This window comes from Chelonia mydas, chromosome 6 (genome assembly GCF_015237465.2).
Source record: "Chelonia mydas isolate rCheMyd1 chromosome 6, rCheMyd1.pri.v2, whole genome shotgun sequence".
In the NCBI taxonomy this organism is placed as follows: Eukaryota; Metazoa; Chordata; order Testudines; family Cheloniidae; genus Chelonia; species Chelonia mydas.
Window position 1 is genome coordinate 25,243,728 of NC_051246.2, and position 17,260 is coordinate 25,260,987.

Genomic DNA, 17,260 nt, shown 5'->3' on the forward strand with positions numbered 1-17,260 from the left:
CTGGGTACTTGAAATGTAATTGGGGTGATAACAGGCCAAATTCTTAGCCTTACAATAAGGGTTTTTTTTCTTGTAGCAGGTCCATGCCATCCAGGATCGGGGCAAAACTCATCATTATTCTGTGTTTGTACAGTGCCTAGCACAATGAGGCCCTGGTCCATGATTGAGGCTCCTAGGTGCTACCGTAATACAAATTATTATTATTATTGTTTTGTGATGCCACATAAAAATCTCTTTACTTCGGCTCTGCCACCCTGACTAACATTTCCTGAAGTCTTGATTTGAAATGATTCTTTTCACAATAGCACCTTGAGGTCCCAGCCAAGATCAGGGCCCCATTGTGCTAAGTGATGTAAGGGATAGTCCCTGCCCCAAAGAGCTTACAGACTAAATAAATGAAGGCAAAGTTTTCCAAAGCACTCGAGTTACTTAGGAGCCCAGGTCCCGCTAACCTTCAGGTACCTAAGTCACTTTTGAAAATGGGACTTAGGCTCTTAAGTCACTAGGAGCTTTTGAAAATTTTACCTTAAATTTAGGAGAGTCAAAAGTTGGAAACAGAAGCATAGAGAAGAGAAGTGATTTGCTCAGGTCACACAGCAGGAGAGCAGATGAGCCAGGAAAAGAAGAACCCAGGTCTCATGGGGCGCAGTCTAATGCCTTAACCACTCGGTTATGCTATCTCTCTGTAGTGTTACCCACAATTCCTTTGCGCAGTCAGGCACCCTATTCAGTGCTGCACACATGTGAGAGGATTTAAGAAGCTAGGAAGCAGATTTCTTAAATAAGGAGCAGACACTGTACTTGTATGTATGACATTGTAAGTGTGAGGCTTTTTCACCACTCTTACTTTGCATTTGTCATACAAGTGCGGTAATTTCATGATCTAGAAGATGTAGGAGGTTTGTGTATGTAGATACCCTAGCTCGGTAGCAAGTGGCACATAGGTTCAATGGAGAATGTGGTATGATGACTTTGTGAGAGGAGAAAAAAATGCAAATCAAATGGTGGGAGGATGTCAGTGATATATATGGCCAGCGAACCAGTACAATAGCTTTTTCAAACTTAGGATACCCACAGCCAGTCTATGTACTACATAAAGCCCCTAGAATATAGTCCCTGATCCAAAAACTTCTTTCAGTGTAGTGGCCTAACCCTGCAAACTCTTAAGTATACTTCCAAGTATCAGGGCTTCTTTTAAAGTTCAGTCCTAAAACTGAATTTCCCGGATTTCTATTATTTGTGAAATTGTGTTGTGTTGCTCTTTTCAGTAAGTACTATGTTATTGTATTTGGGTTTTGTTTTGTTTTTTACACACTCAAATTACTGTGAAGGAACAGCGAAAGTGTGATGTCTGTACTTGGATCCTGCTAGAGTGCAATACAGGTTATATGAAAGATTGTGGTTCCTGGGAGGAGGGGTGTGTGTGATCCATTTTCAATGTTGTATTGTGCAGTAAAAGTTCCAGATCAGCCATCATGCTTTGTCCTCCCCCCCCCCCAGCCCCATTTCCATTTCATTCATTCATTCATTTATTTTAATATCTGTTTTGAGAGCCCATTGCTCACGCAGCCCCATGTCACAGCCATCTATTTAAAAAAAGAGTGCTTTTACTGCAGTGGCAAAGGAAGAGATGTGGAAGCTGATGGAGTAGGGTTGAAGTGTGAAAACACCTCCATGCCTCATAAACCCAGGTTTATTATTAGCTGGCTGAGTTAGATCACAAGGTGTCAGCTGGGGAACTGGAGAGTCATTACACCTTAATTCCTCTTTGCATTCTCCCCCAGAGAAAAGAGAAAAACCTGGTCAGCAGTTTTGTTAAATTGTTTTTTAAATAAAAGAAACACACCGAGAGATTGAGAGTGTGCATTTTCAGGATTATTCTCAGAAATAAATTGTAATGTATGCAGCTCAGTTAATCAGTTTTTTTACGTCTAACCACATTATAAAAGTAAAAAGCCCAGCACAGAAATCAAGATAGATTAGTACAAAGTCATTAGTGAGGTGAGAAGGATACCTGTTTAATATAAATTGGCTCAGTATCAGCAGTTTTATGGCTTCCAGACCAAAGAATCTTCTTCTTCTTTATTTATTGTTAAATGAACATGGAGGGTGTATGGCAATTTTGACATTGTATCATGAAATATAATTCCTAGACTTCTAACCTTGCCTGTGAAGGGGGGGAAAAATATCTAGCCAGATTTATGGGAAAAATGCCTAAAGCTGTGGGTGACATTAGCAATGAAAATGTCAAGCTCAGAAGTGTCATACATAAGTGCGCTGTAATTTCACTGTATTTAATGTTATGGGACAATAACCAGGAGATGGGCACTCAGCCATTTGCAACACGGCATTTGTGACAGCGTTGAAGTTTGATGTTTATAGAGAACAAAGCCCGCAGCTGTGTCATCTCTGTGATCCTTGGCCCTCTTTCCTCGCTCTGCGGAGTGAATGGGATTTACTCCTATTCTGCAAAGGAGAGTAGGGCCCCCAGGATCATCTAAGGTGGGAATTCTCAGTGGAAAAAATGAATTTGATGGTTTCAGCTTGGTTCCCCTTATAAAAGATGTTCCTAGCACTTCTGTTTAGTTACCTGCTGGATAATCTCTCTCATGTTCCTCTTTTCAAGGGATAGTGCTGATTTTATCCCCAACGTAATCTGCGTTCCCTGCAGAAGTGTTGTGTCCCTCCACTTTTATTATTGACTGTTATTTACATCAGAAATGAAATCTGATGACACTGCAGCTACAGGAAGTGTGTTTTACACTAAAGGAAAGAATCCCACAGCATTCCTGTATGAATTATTATTTTGTGTTGCCCATTTTGGTGCTTCATTCCTCATTTGAGTCCCACTCTTAGGCCTTGGCAAGCTGAAAGGTATGCTACTAAATACCCCTGTTAATATGCAGCTGATCAACAATAATTGATGAGCCAAATAAACCTCCATTTCCCCTTGCAAGAACCTTTCCTGTTCCTGAGCAAAGCTTGGAATAGCTGGCATGAAGAAAGCCATCATAGAATCCATCCTACATTTTATATAAGACCATGGTTGGGACTGGCGACTTCAGCAATTTTACTTTGAGCATTACCTCCAGCAAAGCTGGGTATACTCAGTAAAACTTCTAGTCCTTTGTTTTTAACACGGAGGGCCAGACCTTCAGGTGGTGTAAACTGGTGTAGCTCCATTGAAGTCAGTGAAGTTAGACTGTATAACTATTGTGGGAAGGTTTATGCCTTGTTTGGTTTAATATTTTTGGTTCAGGTGGCTTGCTGAGTCACCACTAGATTTGTTTTTATTTCTGCTTTAATATTTGCACACTGTTTCAGTTCTGTTTATTCATTAAACACAAATAAAAGCCAGGAGCCCAGTTCTAAGGAGCAATTTCCCTGATGCAGTAGTGAGCACATTTTATGGAGGGGGCAACAAACCTTGGAAACAGCTTTCAGTTTGAAGCTGCCCAGGAATTATCCTTTAAAGATGTTTTAAAAAAAAGAGAGAGAGAGAGAAAGAGAGAGAAATGTTGTGACATTTCCCAGTGGGTATCTGTGGAAACTCAGAGAAATGCGTGAATTATTTTTTATGAAAAGCATTTGTGCCTCAGTTTGTCTGTGTGATATTATCCTGCCTGACTGCCAGGAGTTAAATCAGAGGAGGCTGTCGGGAGGAAAACAAGCAGGAAATGAAAGAATGGCAAAGATAAGACACCTGGAGTAAATCCTTTCAAAGTGGTTAAGATAACAATGGCTGGACCATCAGTTGGGAAGGTGCTGGTTTCCAGGTGCCAGGCAGAGTTACACAGTTGGGGTGCCAAGGCTGCAAATCTGGAGCTAGAAAAGCCATACGCTATTAAAGAGCCCCATAGAACCTGGAAGGGGGAGTGGGTTGTCAGCAGCTGCCCAGGAGGTGAAATCTCTAACAGAGAACATGCGGCAGCAACTCATTCTGTCTTTTGCAACCAGAAATGGGAGATAACTGAGGTGAATCCAACTTACCAAAGCTTGCGAGGAAGGATTAATGTTTGTGTAAGGAGAACTATTCATACTGGGCTGTATTGTTTTTAGCCGCCTCTCTGCATGCTACATATCCTTTGGGTGAAAAAATAATGCTTTCTTTTGAAGAAGCTGTTTGTGAGTCACTGAAACAGCTCTCTGGTCACAAGACTCCCGAGGAAAAGGGCTTACAGGTGCCAAACCTAGTTGTGCTGTCATAGTAGCATGGTTGGTAAACAGGGGGGCTGCCACCCAGAGATCCAGTGTAAGTGTGGTGGGACTGGGAGGTTTGAGAGAGGTGCAGGAAGTCAGGCCTTTGGGGTTGTCATAAATATAAAGGGAAGGGTAAACACCTTTAAATCCCTCCTGGCCAGAGGAAAAACCCTTTCACCTGTAAAGGGTTAAGAAGCTAAGACAACCTCGCTGGCACCTGACCAAAATGACCGATGAGGAGACAAGATACTTTCAAAGCTGGAGTGGGGGGAAACAAAGGGTTCTCTCGGTTTGTGTGTTGCTTTTGCTGGGACCAGAGCAGGAATGCAGGTCAGAACTCCGGTAAAGGGTTAATAAGCAATCTAGTTAGATATGCGTTAGATTCTGTTTTGTTTAAATGGCTGATAAAATAAGTTGTGCTGAATGGAATGTATATTCCTGTTTTTGTGTCTTTTTGTAACTTAAGGTTTAGCCTAGAGGGATTCTCTATGTTTTGAATCTGATTACTCTGTAAGGTATTTACCATCCTGATTTTACAGAGGTGATTCTTTTACTTTTTCTTTAATTAAAATTCTTCTTTTAAGAACCTGATTGCTTTTTTATTGTTCTTAAGATCCAAGGGTTTGGGTCTGTGTTCACCTATGCAAATTGGTGAGGAGTTTTATCAAGCCTTCCCCAGGAAAGGGGGTGTAGGGCTTGGGGGAATTTTAGGGGGAAAGACATTTCCAAGCGGGCTCTTTCCCTGTTATTTTTGTTAGACGCTTGGTGGTGGCAGCAAAAAAGTCCAGGGGCAAAAAGTAAAATAGTTTGTACCTTGGGGAAGTTTTAACCTAAGCTGGTAAACATAAGCTTAGGGGTTTTTTCATGCAGGTCCCCACATCTGTACCCTAGAGTTCAGAGTGGGGAAGGAACCTTGACGGGGTGCATTCAGGAGGGACTGAAAGGGGTCTAACACACAGCTCGCCTGGTAGCTGTAACAGAGCCTAAATCCTGTTTTCAAAGGGACTCGGCCAGAGTTACAAAGGTATTTATCTGCCAAAAGATGCAGATAGAGGCCTAATGCTATTTGCAAAAGCAATTAACTAAGTTCAGCACCAAATTCCCATTGGCAGTTAGGCGCCTAACATGCTTACATGCTTTTGAAAATCCCCTAGGCATCTACCTGTGTGTGGGTACCTAAATACCTTTGTCAATCTGGCTCTTAGGCATTTAAGAGCCCAAGTCTTATTGAAAGTCAGTGTGGCTTAGGATCCTAAGTGCCTAAGGCCAAGATTTCTAAAAGAGACTAACGCTCTGACTGCCTAGCTTGGGGCACCTGAAAGGGATCTGATTTTCAAAGAGGTAGTAAAGAGCACTTCCTGAAAATCAGACTTCTTCAAGGTATCTCAAGTTGGGAATCAAAATTTGAGACACCCAATATCACCAGTCACTTCTGAAAATCTTGATCTAAGTCTGTTTTGAAAATGGGGGCTTTTGCGCCTAAATCACTCAGGTGCTATTGAAAATTTCACCCAGTTGGAAGCAGAATTAGGCTCAATCAGAGAATTCCCATGGACTTCAAGGGCAGCAGGATTGGTTTCACTGAAGATGAGATGCAGATGAGATTTCCTCACACCTCTCCCTCTAAATCACAGGGATTTCATTACATGAAACCAAATGTGTGTGATTTTTTTTTTAAATGGACTTCGAGGGTGTTTTCTTCTTTGCTTTGAGCGCAAAATATGCAGCATAACCACTAAAAAGGAAAAAAAAATAGTAGGATAATGTAAATGAGGGAGCCCTCCCCCAAAGAGCCTTTTGTAGCCAGCTCATATCAGCATTAAAAGAAGAAATAAAGCAGATTTCAGAGGTTCACTAGAGCATCCAGCAATGAAAACCAATCAGACTGAACCAGGCTCCAAATATAAAAACAAACAATCAAATTTTACTGGGAACTAAAACGGAAGCTGCAACATTGACAGAAAGAGAGTACGAGAATGAGCGAGCAGATTAATGGGAACATTTTTAATGTGATTTTTTGTGTGCATGTGCTTTCATTACAAGGGTAAATCTACTCTATGAAAATTAAATTTATATTGACCGGTAGTAGTCCAGTCACTTACTACATAGTGGGAGTGTTATTTAAGTGGTTAAAAGCAGAGGACAGGAAGCCAGTATTGTCGATCTTATTCCCAATCCGACCTGCAAGTCATTTAACCTTTTTGTTAGTTCTAAATGTTACTTATCTGTAAAATGGTGATAATACTTAATTAGGGCCTCATCTAAAGCCCATTGGCGTCAGTAAAAAGACTCCATTGGCTTCAACAGGCTTTGAATCTGGCCCTGACCTCACAGGATGGTTATGAGGATTGATTAATTAACATCTGTAAGATGTGCTGTGAGATCTTCAGATGAATAGTGTTACATACAGACATATAATGTATTATTTTGTTTGTTGTTTACTGTATGGAGAGCCTAGATTCTTTACCTTGGCTACTACAGGAGACAGACTTCTTTAACAAATCCATTTGATTTCCTGGCAGAAGTTAGCATTGTAAAATACACACAAAGTTGCCCAAGGGAATTTTGTATGCAATTCCCATTGAAATTAGTGTGAGTTGTGTGTTGAAAACCTAAGCCAATACGTATATAGCATACACACATGGAAAAATTTTTTGCACTGCCTTGTTCTGGACAGTAATGCACACTGACATTCTGCACAACAAATCTCAGTATATCACTTTGCAATTACGTAGTTAGGGACATATCTCCCACACAATAAAAACACAACTCTTACACAGCAACAAAAAACAAACCCTCATCTCTTAGCCTGCTTTCCAAGCTGTTGAAAAATGGCAGCAATTTTCCTGGCATATGCTGGAATTCCAACATCACTTCAATGGTCTGAAAATCACCAGTAAATTCATCTCTTGCCACTGAGATTTTTTTTTTTGGTCTGTTACTTTGCAATGAGAGAGCTGAATGGAAGTGTGTGGGGGGTGGGCTAGGCCCAGAGGCCCCTTGCTGGAGGCTTCAGGGTCTTGCCACACCCTGTCCCAGAGAGGAGCAGAAGAGAAGTCCTTCAAGTAGTCTAAAGTGACTGTAGGGGAGGCAATCAGAGGGGCTGCATGAGTGGCCAATAAAAGGAGCAGCAGAGACAGAGTTAGTTGCTGCCTGGAGCTGGAAGAGAAAGAATCGTGTTTCTGACTGGCTGAAAGAGCAGTGGGACCATGGGTAGATCAATGCAGGCAAGGACTGCGGGAGCTAAGAAAAAAGAAAAGGAGCACTTGTGGCACCTTAGAGACTAACAAATTTATTTGAGCATAAGCTTTCGTGAACTACAGCTCACTCGGAGCTCCTGGCTGGCTGCTGGGACTGAGCAAGGACTGAGCCCAGAGAGGGCTGCAGGAAGACAGTGTCTCCAGAGAGGAAGCCCTGGGTGGATAGCCCCATACCAGGGCCAGAACAAGGGGTTTGTTCTGTTCTACCTACAGACAGCGTGTGTGACTTGGGCAGAGGGCTGAGACACTGAAAACCTGCTGAAGAAACCATTGATCATGGGGTGTGTGTGTGGTGTGTGTACTTACGAGGGGTGGATGCCACCCTGTTCCACGAACTGAGTGATTGCAGGCACGCACTCGACCAAGGGGGTGCTTGCGAGAGGCGGGTGCCACCCCATTACAGGAAGCTTCCCATTGTTTCTTGGTTTTAATTAAGTAATAGTTTAGTACCCACTGTTTTGATTGCAATGATGAGATATTCACCCCCCCAGCATCTAACAGAAGCTGAAGTCAGTTTGATTTCTCCCGCAAATCTAACTTTTAAATTTTAAACCATAGGCTTTGATTACTCCTTTGAATTTGAATTACTCCTGATCTTTTTCAGCTTACATAGAAATGTGTTACCCTGGGCCTAAATGTATAAAAATGTACATGATCGTAATCTTTAGTCCCTCCATTTTTGGACGCCCAACTTGAGACACCTTAAAGGGGTCTGACTTTCAGAGGGCGAATATGCCATAACTTTCTGAAAAACAGGCTATATTTTAAGGTATCTCCAGCTGATCACACAAAATCACTAGTCCCTTTTGAAAATATAGGGTCTGGTTCTTTGTATCATAACTGTTTCTACAGAATGGTAGTTGAGGTTTTTGGTCCACACAGGAAATGTGCGTGAGGCAGTATGGTGGCTGGATGTAAGGTGAGGATAAATGGACAGGCAGGGAATAGAAATTGACAAATATTCAGAGTGAAGATTGTTTCTGGAACCTAAACTATGAATTTCCTGATTTTTGTTACAATACTTCTGTTCTTAAACTTTAACCTTAACTTGGTTTTTAAATGTTTGAATTTTTTCCTATAATTACAATGTTCTAATAAAGTTGTTTTACTTGAAATGATGTCTGTTTCCAACATTAACTATATCTTCATTAATATTCTTGTATTGGAATTTGATAAAAGTCTGTAATAAACAGGGGTTGGTGTTAGCCTTTATTGAGTAACTCTCACAATGCTGACAAATATGGAGCCATTGAGAGCTAAGAATTGTCTTTGTATCATATCATTATTAATGTCTTATTCTTGCATGCAGGAAAGATTTGTGTATTTTAAAGTCGATATTTCAATTTCTGTTTTCACATTTTCCATTGCCTGAAACAGTTAAGTAGCACAGTGAACCTTGGACAGGATATTTATTGGCAATATTGGAGAAGTCCTGTAGTTCTGTGTAGATAAACACCATTCCAATTGCCTTTGAATGCCCTCTGTATGTCAGAGGTAGGTAAATAAACGAACTATATTAATTGCTTCTAAGTCACTTGGGTGCCTCCATTCACTGGATTGCACACTAAAGTTAATGTAGTGTAATCCAATATTCTCTGCAAAATTAAAACTTTCTCCTAGTGCATGGGACTGCCACTATTAGTTCTGAACCTCTAATAATGCATTTAAAGAGGGACGTAATAAACAAAAGGAGGGTCCCCCTGGAACAGTATCATTTCAATTTTCCTCGTGCCTTTTTCTGCTGGGGTGGGAGAAAAGGAAATAGTATATGTATGTAAGGAATCACACGGCTAAAGGGAGCGTACAAGATAAGGCAGCGAAACTCCTCTGTTGTGGTAGTTGTTGCTGTTAGGTTTAGGGGAACTGCAAGGAGGAGGATAGATTCTGTCACTGCAGTGATGAACGGAAGTCAGAGGTTGAAATTCCTCCTAACTAGTTGCCCTCGGGTGGGTACTTCTTGAGCAAGTCTCATGTCTGTTTCAGAGTAGCAGCCGTGTTAGTCTGTATCCACAAAAAGAAAAGGAGGACTTGTGGCACCTTAGAGACTAACAAATTTCTTTGAGCATAAGCTTTCATGAGCTACAGCTCACTTCATCGGATGCATGCAGTGGAAAATACAGTATGGAGATTTTATATACACAGAGAACATGAAACAATGGGTGTTACACACTGTAAAAAGAGTGATCAGGTAAGGTGAGCTATTACCAGCAGGAGAGCAGGGGGGAAAAAACCTTTGTAGTGATAATCAAGGTGAGCCATTTCCAGCAGTTGACAAGAACATGTGAGGAACAGTAAGGGGGGAAATAAACATGGGGATATAGTTTTACTTTGTGTAATGACACATCCACTCCCAGTCTTTATTCAAGCCTAAATTAATTGTATCCAGTTTGCAAATTAATTCCAATTCAGCAGTCTCTCCTTGGAGTCTGTTTTTGAAGTTTTTTTTGTTGAAGAATTGCCACTTTTAGGTCTGTAACCGAGTGCCCAGAGAGATTGAAGTGTTCTCCGACTGGCTTTTGAATGTTATAATTCTTGAAATCTGATTTGTGTCCATTTATTCTTTTACGTAGAGACTGTCCAGTTTGGCCAATGTACATGGCAGAGGGGCATTGCTGGCACATGATGGCATAGATCACATTGGTAGATGTGCTGGTGAACGAGCCTCTGATAGTGTGGCTGATGTGATTAGGCCCTATGATGGTGTCCCCTGAATAGATATGTGGACACAGTTGGTAACGGGCTTTGTTGCAAGGATAGGTTCCTGGGTTAGTGGTTTGGTTTTGTTGTGTGGTGTGTGGTTGCTGGTGAGTATTTGCTTCAGGTTGGGGGGCTGTCTGTAAGCAAGGACTGGCCTGTCTCCCAAGATCTGTGAGAGTGATGGGTCGTCCTTCAGGATAGGTTGTAGATCCTTGATGATGCTTTGGAGAGGTTTTAGTTGGGAGCTGAAGGTGATGGCTAGTGGCGTTCTGTTATTTTCTTTGTTGGGCGTGTCCTGTAGTAGGTAACTTCTGGGTACTCTTCTGGCTCTGTCAGTCTGTTTCTTCATTTCAGCAGGTGGGTATTGTAGTTGTAAGAACGCTTGATAGAGATCTTGTAGGTGTTTGTCCCTGTCTGAGGGGTTGGAGCAAATGCAGTTGCATCATAGAGCTTGGCTGTAGACAATGGATCGTGTGGTGTAGTCTGGATGAAAGCTGGAGGCATATAGGTAGGCATAGCAGTCAGTAGGTTTCCGGTATAGGGTGGTGTTTATGTGGCCATTGCTTATTAGCACCATAGTGTCCAGGAAGTGGATCTCTTGTGTGGACTGGTCCAGGCTGAGGTTGATGGTGGGATTGAAATTGTTGAAATCATGGTGGAATTCCTCAAGGACTTCTTTTCCATGGGTCCAGATGATGAAGATGTCATCAATGTAATGAGCAAGTACCTGCCCAGTGGGGCTCCATGGCTAAGTCATTTTCTCAGGAAGAGGGATAAACAAGGAGAAATGCTGAAGCAGAGGAGGGAGCGGGAAGGAGCATGGAGAAAAAACTGGCAGTGGCGCCTGGCCTGTCCACTTTTCGCTGGGGGAGACTCCACCCTCTTCCCCTCCTCTTCCCGCCGGGTCACCATCCCCTTGGCTAGGCCAGCTGGGCAGTTGTGGGAGCCCTGTGGACCCTCCACCTGCCCATGGCCCAAGGCAGGTGGAGGATCCACGACTCCACGCCGGCTCACCACAGCTGCCCACGCAGCTCTCCCGGACCCGGCTCCACCTGGGGGCGGGGGCCTCGGAGCTGCAGTCCGGCCATGGTAAGAGCCGCGTGGGCAGCTGTGGCAAGCTGTGGCACAGACCCTCCACCTGCCCTGGAGGGGGCGGGGAAGTGGGCCGGGGGCTGCTCTCGGCGGGCCCCCTGCACCGCGGGCAGGTGGAGGTCCACCGCCGCTCCCCCCAGCTGCCTGTGCGACTCTTATCATGGCCCAGCTGCGTCTCTGAGGCCTCTCCACCTGCCCTGGGCTGGGCCCCCGGGGGACAGGGACCCGGGTAGGGAGCTGCTTTCAGTCCTCCCACCCCAGATGGAGGCCGGGCTCCCCGCTCCCTTTCCAGTTTGGCTGGAGATGGGGGCCTCGGGAAGGACAGCCTGCCTCTCTTGGGAAGGCTCCAACACCCTTGAAAACTGGAGTAAGCAAAGAGACCTCCAAAGGTCTGAATTGTCCCTATCAGGCTCTGTGCCTCTTGTCACTCCTCAGCATGCTGTGTGAATGGGGGCTGTGTGTGTCCCCATCTCTCCCTGCCCCTTTTGGGTGCCAGAGGGCATGAGCAGAGAGCCATCCCCGGGACTGTGGTTAGGGAACAGCCATTGTGGTGTCACCTGGCATAAGAATTGCCTGGCCTTAAGGAGGGGAATGGAGTGAGGGAGAGAACAAAACAGCTGATAGGGAGGGTAAAGGGGCAATTGCCCAAGTGGTGGGAGCGGGAGCAAAGAGGAAAATCACTGAGTGGAAAGAGAGGGAGATGCCTGCTGAGACCCACAAGGATGAGGGGGAAAGCAGGATAGCAGAGGGACTGCTAACGGCCGGGGAGGGGCCCACAGCACGAGGGGAGGCTGCTTGTCTTTAAAACCGTGCAAGGAGGAACTCGGCAAGAGAATTTGAGAGGGGCCCAAAACAGAACAGGCTTGAAAGAGAAGCAGGGGAGATGGAGTGAGAGAAGGAAACAAAGAAGGTGAAGGAAAGCCTGGAGGGGAGCAGGGTGTCACTGAGGGAGGGGAATGTGCTTTATTTACCTCGGGTTACATTGGGCTGTGTCGCCTTGGGGAACTCCACCCCAATCTGCCAGTACGGCTGGAGGGGAGGTGAAGGTTCGTCAGCACCTTCATGGCCGAGGAGACTTCAGCCTAATTGACAGTCCTAGTTTTCTTTTCTGTGACAGTCTCATTTCCCTGACCGGGAAATCTTGGCACCTTAAAGCAGAACGCACAGGTGTCCCATTCTCTACTCAGCAGCTCGCCTCACTCCTCAACCCAGCGGGGGCTGCTGTGGCAGGCTCTGGGGTGCCAATCTCCACAGCCCCAGGGAAAGCAGCTGCAGCAGCTGTTTTCAAGCAGAGGCTGGCTGTACCAGGGCAGCACTGCCACTGGGCCTGGCAGATAGTGCTTGTAAGAGTTCGGGATTCAGCCAGCAGCGGCAACACTGGCCTCTGAGGGGAGGGAAGAGAGCGAGTGTGTGGAATGGACTCTCCACTGGCTAGAGAGTGTCAGATGTCCTGTTGTTTCAATCTGATAATCTACTCACTTTAGCCTAATTGCCTTTCTCGTTCAGGCTGAGTAGGCAGATTAAAAAGGCAAGAATTTAAACCAAAAAATGCATGCCACAATGGCTGGCGAGGTTCCCGGTGCCATTTCAAATGCTGAGCCCTATTCAATGCGTTGGTGGGATCCCCCTTTCAGGAGGTGGAAAAAATTAACTCTGTTCTTATCCCTGTTTGTGGGAACTAGCTGTGTCGGAACAAATGTAAAGGAGGAGGAGTGGAAGTTGCAGCATATAATTTCCCTGCTGTCACAGTCACTAAACAGAGAAAGGGAGGGAGGATGTGTGTGTGTTTGTAAGAGAGATAATATTGTGTTCTAATATACATATTTATGCATGAAAATTAGGTTTGATTTGACTTACTGGTTTCTGAATGGTCAGGGACTCTATCCCTGGTATGCTTTCTAGAAGGAGAGGATTCCAGCCCACAGTTGCTAGGGTGGCTTCAAGGCCTATGACAGAAACGTAAAATTCAGTGGTGCTACTTTGCTGAAAACTTGAAACAGTTTCAATGAAATAAGAGCAGTTTCTTTAGTTGTACAGATCTAGAGATACACATTCCCAGAGGGACAGAGATCCCCGCTGGATTTTGTTACTTTCAATACCATCTGACTCAGTTGTTCCATCAAAATCCTTTATGGAAGGGACTGGGTTAATTATTTATAAGAGTTTATGTAATCTAGTGGTTAGAACAGAAACTAGAATTCTTTGCCTTGGGCAAGTCCCAATCCCTTTATGCCTCTGAAATGGGCACAGGGTTTTGTGGGGTATAATAAATGTCTGAGTTGCGAGGAAGAAATGGTACCATATAAATGCAAAGTACTATTGTTCATTTATTTCCTGTTTTTTATATCATGGTGTGTCCTCATATGTATGTCAGAGGTCAGGCTGCATGGTAGTTTACTGGGCCATTGGTATTAACAACGAGTTGTAGAAAGGGGATGGTAATAGGCAAAAGTTGATAAGTTGTACATGATTGCTGTGTGGGTAGAGAAACAGAAGCGTGTTTGTTGACCTTAACTGGGTATTTGCTAGCTTTTCAACAGTCTAAGGAAAATGCTATTTAAGCAGAACAGAGCAAACTAAATGAACATTAAACAAAGTTTTCCTGTGGGAATAATATCAATATCTGAAAATAAAGACTGTAACGACGCCCTAGAAAGTAATGCTACAAAAATACACACATACTTTGCTACTCATGCTCTGCATTCATAAAATCATCAAATGCTGCTGGTGCACTATCATCATCTGTTTTCTGAGATCTTATTAGTAGAAGCTGATCCACATTTAGTTACATTGTGTGTCTCACGTCCAGAAACCTTAGATTTCTGCTCCTTTGAAGAATGCACCAGCAATGCTTTTGATTTCAGCACTGTGCTTTGCAATTCTAAACAGTATCCCTCTCCCACTCCCATACATATGCTGGAACTTGTTTCTCCCAAGTGCGACAGCTATGCTTGGTTTACATGCTTCAACGAGGAGTAGCATTATGGAGATTTTAGATAGAGGGAATGCTTAAAATAATGGGGCAAACTGCATTGCAAACTACAATGTACATCTACATTGCAAACTGAGTCTATAAAAATGACATCCTGGGGTTCCATATTTATTCTTTTGATGACTGCTTGGTTTTTCCCAGTGAAAAAACATATTTGGGCCTGATACCATGTTATACCATTTTTATGCCAGTGTAGCTCCATTGTATTATGTTGATGTAAAAGAAGTATAATGTAGTGCAGAATGAGGTCTGTTATTCCTATGTTACCTGGCAAACTTAACCTGCAATCTGAGTGTCAGGCTGGGAGCTTTCTGTCTGAAGCATCACCAATGATAAAGATTCTGCAATTAGAGCTTAATTAATGATTCTGTTGATTATATACAAGATGTAATAGAATCCAAGACTCTCCCGTAGCTGTGCTGATACTAATAAGATTACACTACGAGTAAGTCGTAAAAACTTATTTTAAGTAAGTAAAGGCAGCAGATCATGAATTCATACAGAGAACTAATCTTTTCAGTAAGTTGGTAGCATTTTTGGATAGCGACTTTCTGAAGTAGAAATTTTTAAAAATATTTTTTATAATATACCGTTGGTTTCCGACTGAAATCCAACTCTGGAGGCTGTCGGGCATAGACCAATACACTAACTTTTCACCTCTGAAGACATGGGTTTGTTAAAGTAAGGCCATGCAAAATTGTAGAAAAGATTTCACCAAATCTTCAGTGAGACTTCATTTTGCCCATTTCAGCATCACTGAAATTTCAAATGAATGGTTATTTGACTGAGCAAACCTAGAAAGATATTTTTATGGTTTTGAAGCAAAAATAATTTCACTCAGTGGTAATCCTATTTTACATGAACATTTTGTGAAAACTGGACCAACTTTGAATTTCCCACAATATGCAGACATGCTCAGATTTTGAGTATTTTGTTTGAAATCCTGGCACTGCTGAAGTCAACAACAAAATTCCCATAGATTTCAACATGCTTAAGATTTCACCCTTTAAGTTTTGGGTTAGTTTTAATTCTGATTAGATAACAAATGACAATTTAGATTACTTTGCCTGTGCTGAATCTATTCTGTGGATAAATAGGTCAACTTTGCACCTTCAGTTGCAGTAAATTACCTTTTAAGAGCAGTGAATTCATTTAATTAATCTCTAGAACATATAAATGTCATTTAGCGTGTATCAGTTGGTGGTCTTTATTTGCCTATGTGCAGTGGGATTTTTTGCAGGTTATGTGCAGTGTTCTGTATTTGTCCAATAGAATAGAATTGCATGAATGTTAAAATCCCATTGCATTCATATAGTGATATATATTTAAATTGCTACACAAAGATTTGCTTAAAAATATTAAAAAAGACAGGGAAAAAACAACACCATCCTTCCGTCTGCTAAGTCCACCATCCGGTCATATAGCATGTTGGGCCTTGGTTTGTATTTCATCTCTTGAAGGCCCAAATCCTACTTAGGTCAGGTCTACTTTAGAAACTTTTGCCACTGTAGTAAATTTGGTTAGGAGTTGGATATTTTTATGACATTTCTATGCTGTCAATAGCCCTAGTGTAGATACAGTTATACCAGCATAGAAGAGCTTTTGCCCATATAGCATATTTTGCTCACTGAACCATTGTAAGCTGTATCGGCAAAAGCATATTTTTTTTTTCAGTATAAGGTGCGTCTATGCTAGGAGAATGTGCCGGTATTGTTATACTAGAAAAAAAAATTCTTCTTTTAAACGATTTTATTTATTTACTTATTTCGGAAGTTTTAACAAGTTTACAAATCCTTGCCATGTAAATATCTGAGATAAGCTCGCTGTTGCAAGGGTTCTTGTTTTTTGTGTAGAGAAACATTAAACAGTAACATAATCATCGGATCTCTCCATTTAACAGGGTGTTCCGTATTACAGAATGAGCATCTTTACTCTACCCATGACATGTCATTTCTAGTGAGTGAAATCTCTAATAATATGTGTGGTCTGCTAAATATATATAAATATTCAAAAAAATAATTGGATGGATGTGCTGGAGTTTTTGAAGGTGAATGTATTTTGTCTGCCTATTGAATAAATAGTTACCAAATATCTGAGTATCTATTTGTTCTCTGTTTTGCAAGGTACATAATTGGTACATTAATTTTTCCATAACAACAACCTCATATTTTTCATAAAATATTTTCTCATGTAGACCTGGCCTTAGTTATGTGCTTAACTTCTTTCATGGTGTGAATAGTTCCACTGACTTTCGGAATCCTGGCTCCACTGAAGACAATGGCAAAAATCCCATCGATGTGGGGGTCAGGATTTCACCCACTGTGCATAATGGTAAGCATTCACAGAATCAGGGCTACCACTTGTGAATTCTTTGGAGCAAGCACAATGTTTCCTCTGTTTTCTCTACAAAATAATTATTACTGAGTTGCAAATAACATGAAAACATCTATAGACAATGTTTATAAAATCTGCATCTGTGCTTTTGCTTCTTATCACTTCCACATTACTCCCTTTGCTGTTCTGATGATGTGAGCCTTGCCATTTATCTTTTTCTTCTCCCGTTTTCCTCATACTGCCCCCAAGTCATAAAACAACCTCCCTATTCCAGGGTGAAAAGCAAGACTCTCCTAAATTCAAAGCCTTCTTGAAAACCCACGTAATCTGAGAAGCCTATATATGCTAATTTAACACCATCACCATTCCTTTTTAAACCTAATACAGAAGTTCTGAGTTTAATACCATTCGGTGTCACTCCTGCTGTGTTCTAGTGTGATCTCCATCTGGCTTTTGGGGCAAGTTTACACTACAAAATTTAAGTCGATTTAAGTTACGTCGACGTACAGCCATCACAGTAATTAAATCACTTTAACATGTCCACACTACGTTCCTTGTGTCGGTGCGGCACGTCCTCACCAGGAAGCGCATCAATTTAACTCACAGTGTGGGGCATTGTGGGATGGCTTCTGAAAAGTGGCAACAGTTGATGTAAGCAGGCAGTGTCTACACTGGCACTGCATTG

At 42.5% G+C, this 17,260-nt stretch overlaps 1 protein-coding gene across 5 annotated transcripts in view; it reads left to right on the forward strand.

The window, feature by feature from the left end:
- TSPAN4 (tetraspanin 4) overlaps positions 1–17,260 on the forward strand; it is a 647,139-nt gene that overhangs the window by 263,843 nt on the left and 366,036 nt on the right. The gene's annotated exons all lie outside the window — the stretch shown is intronic.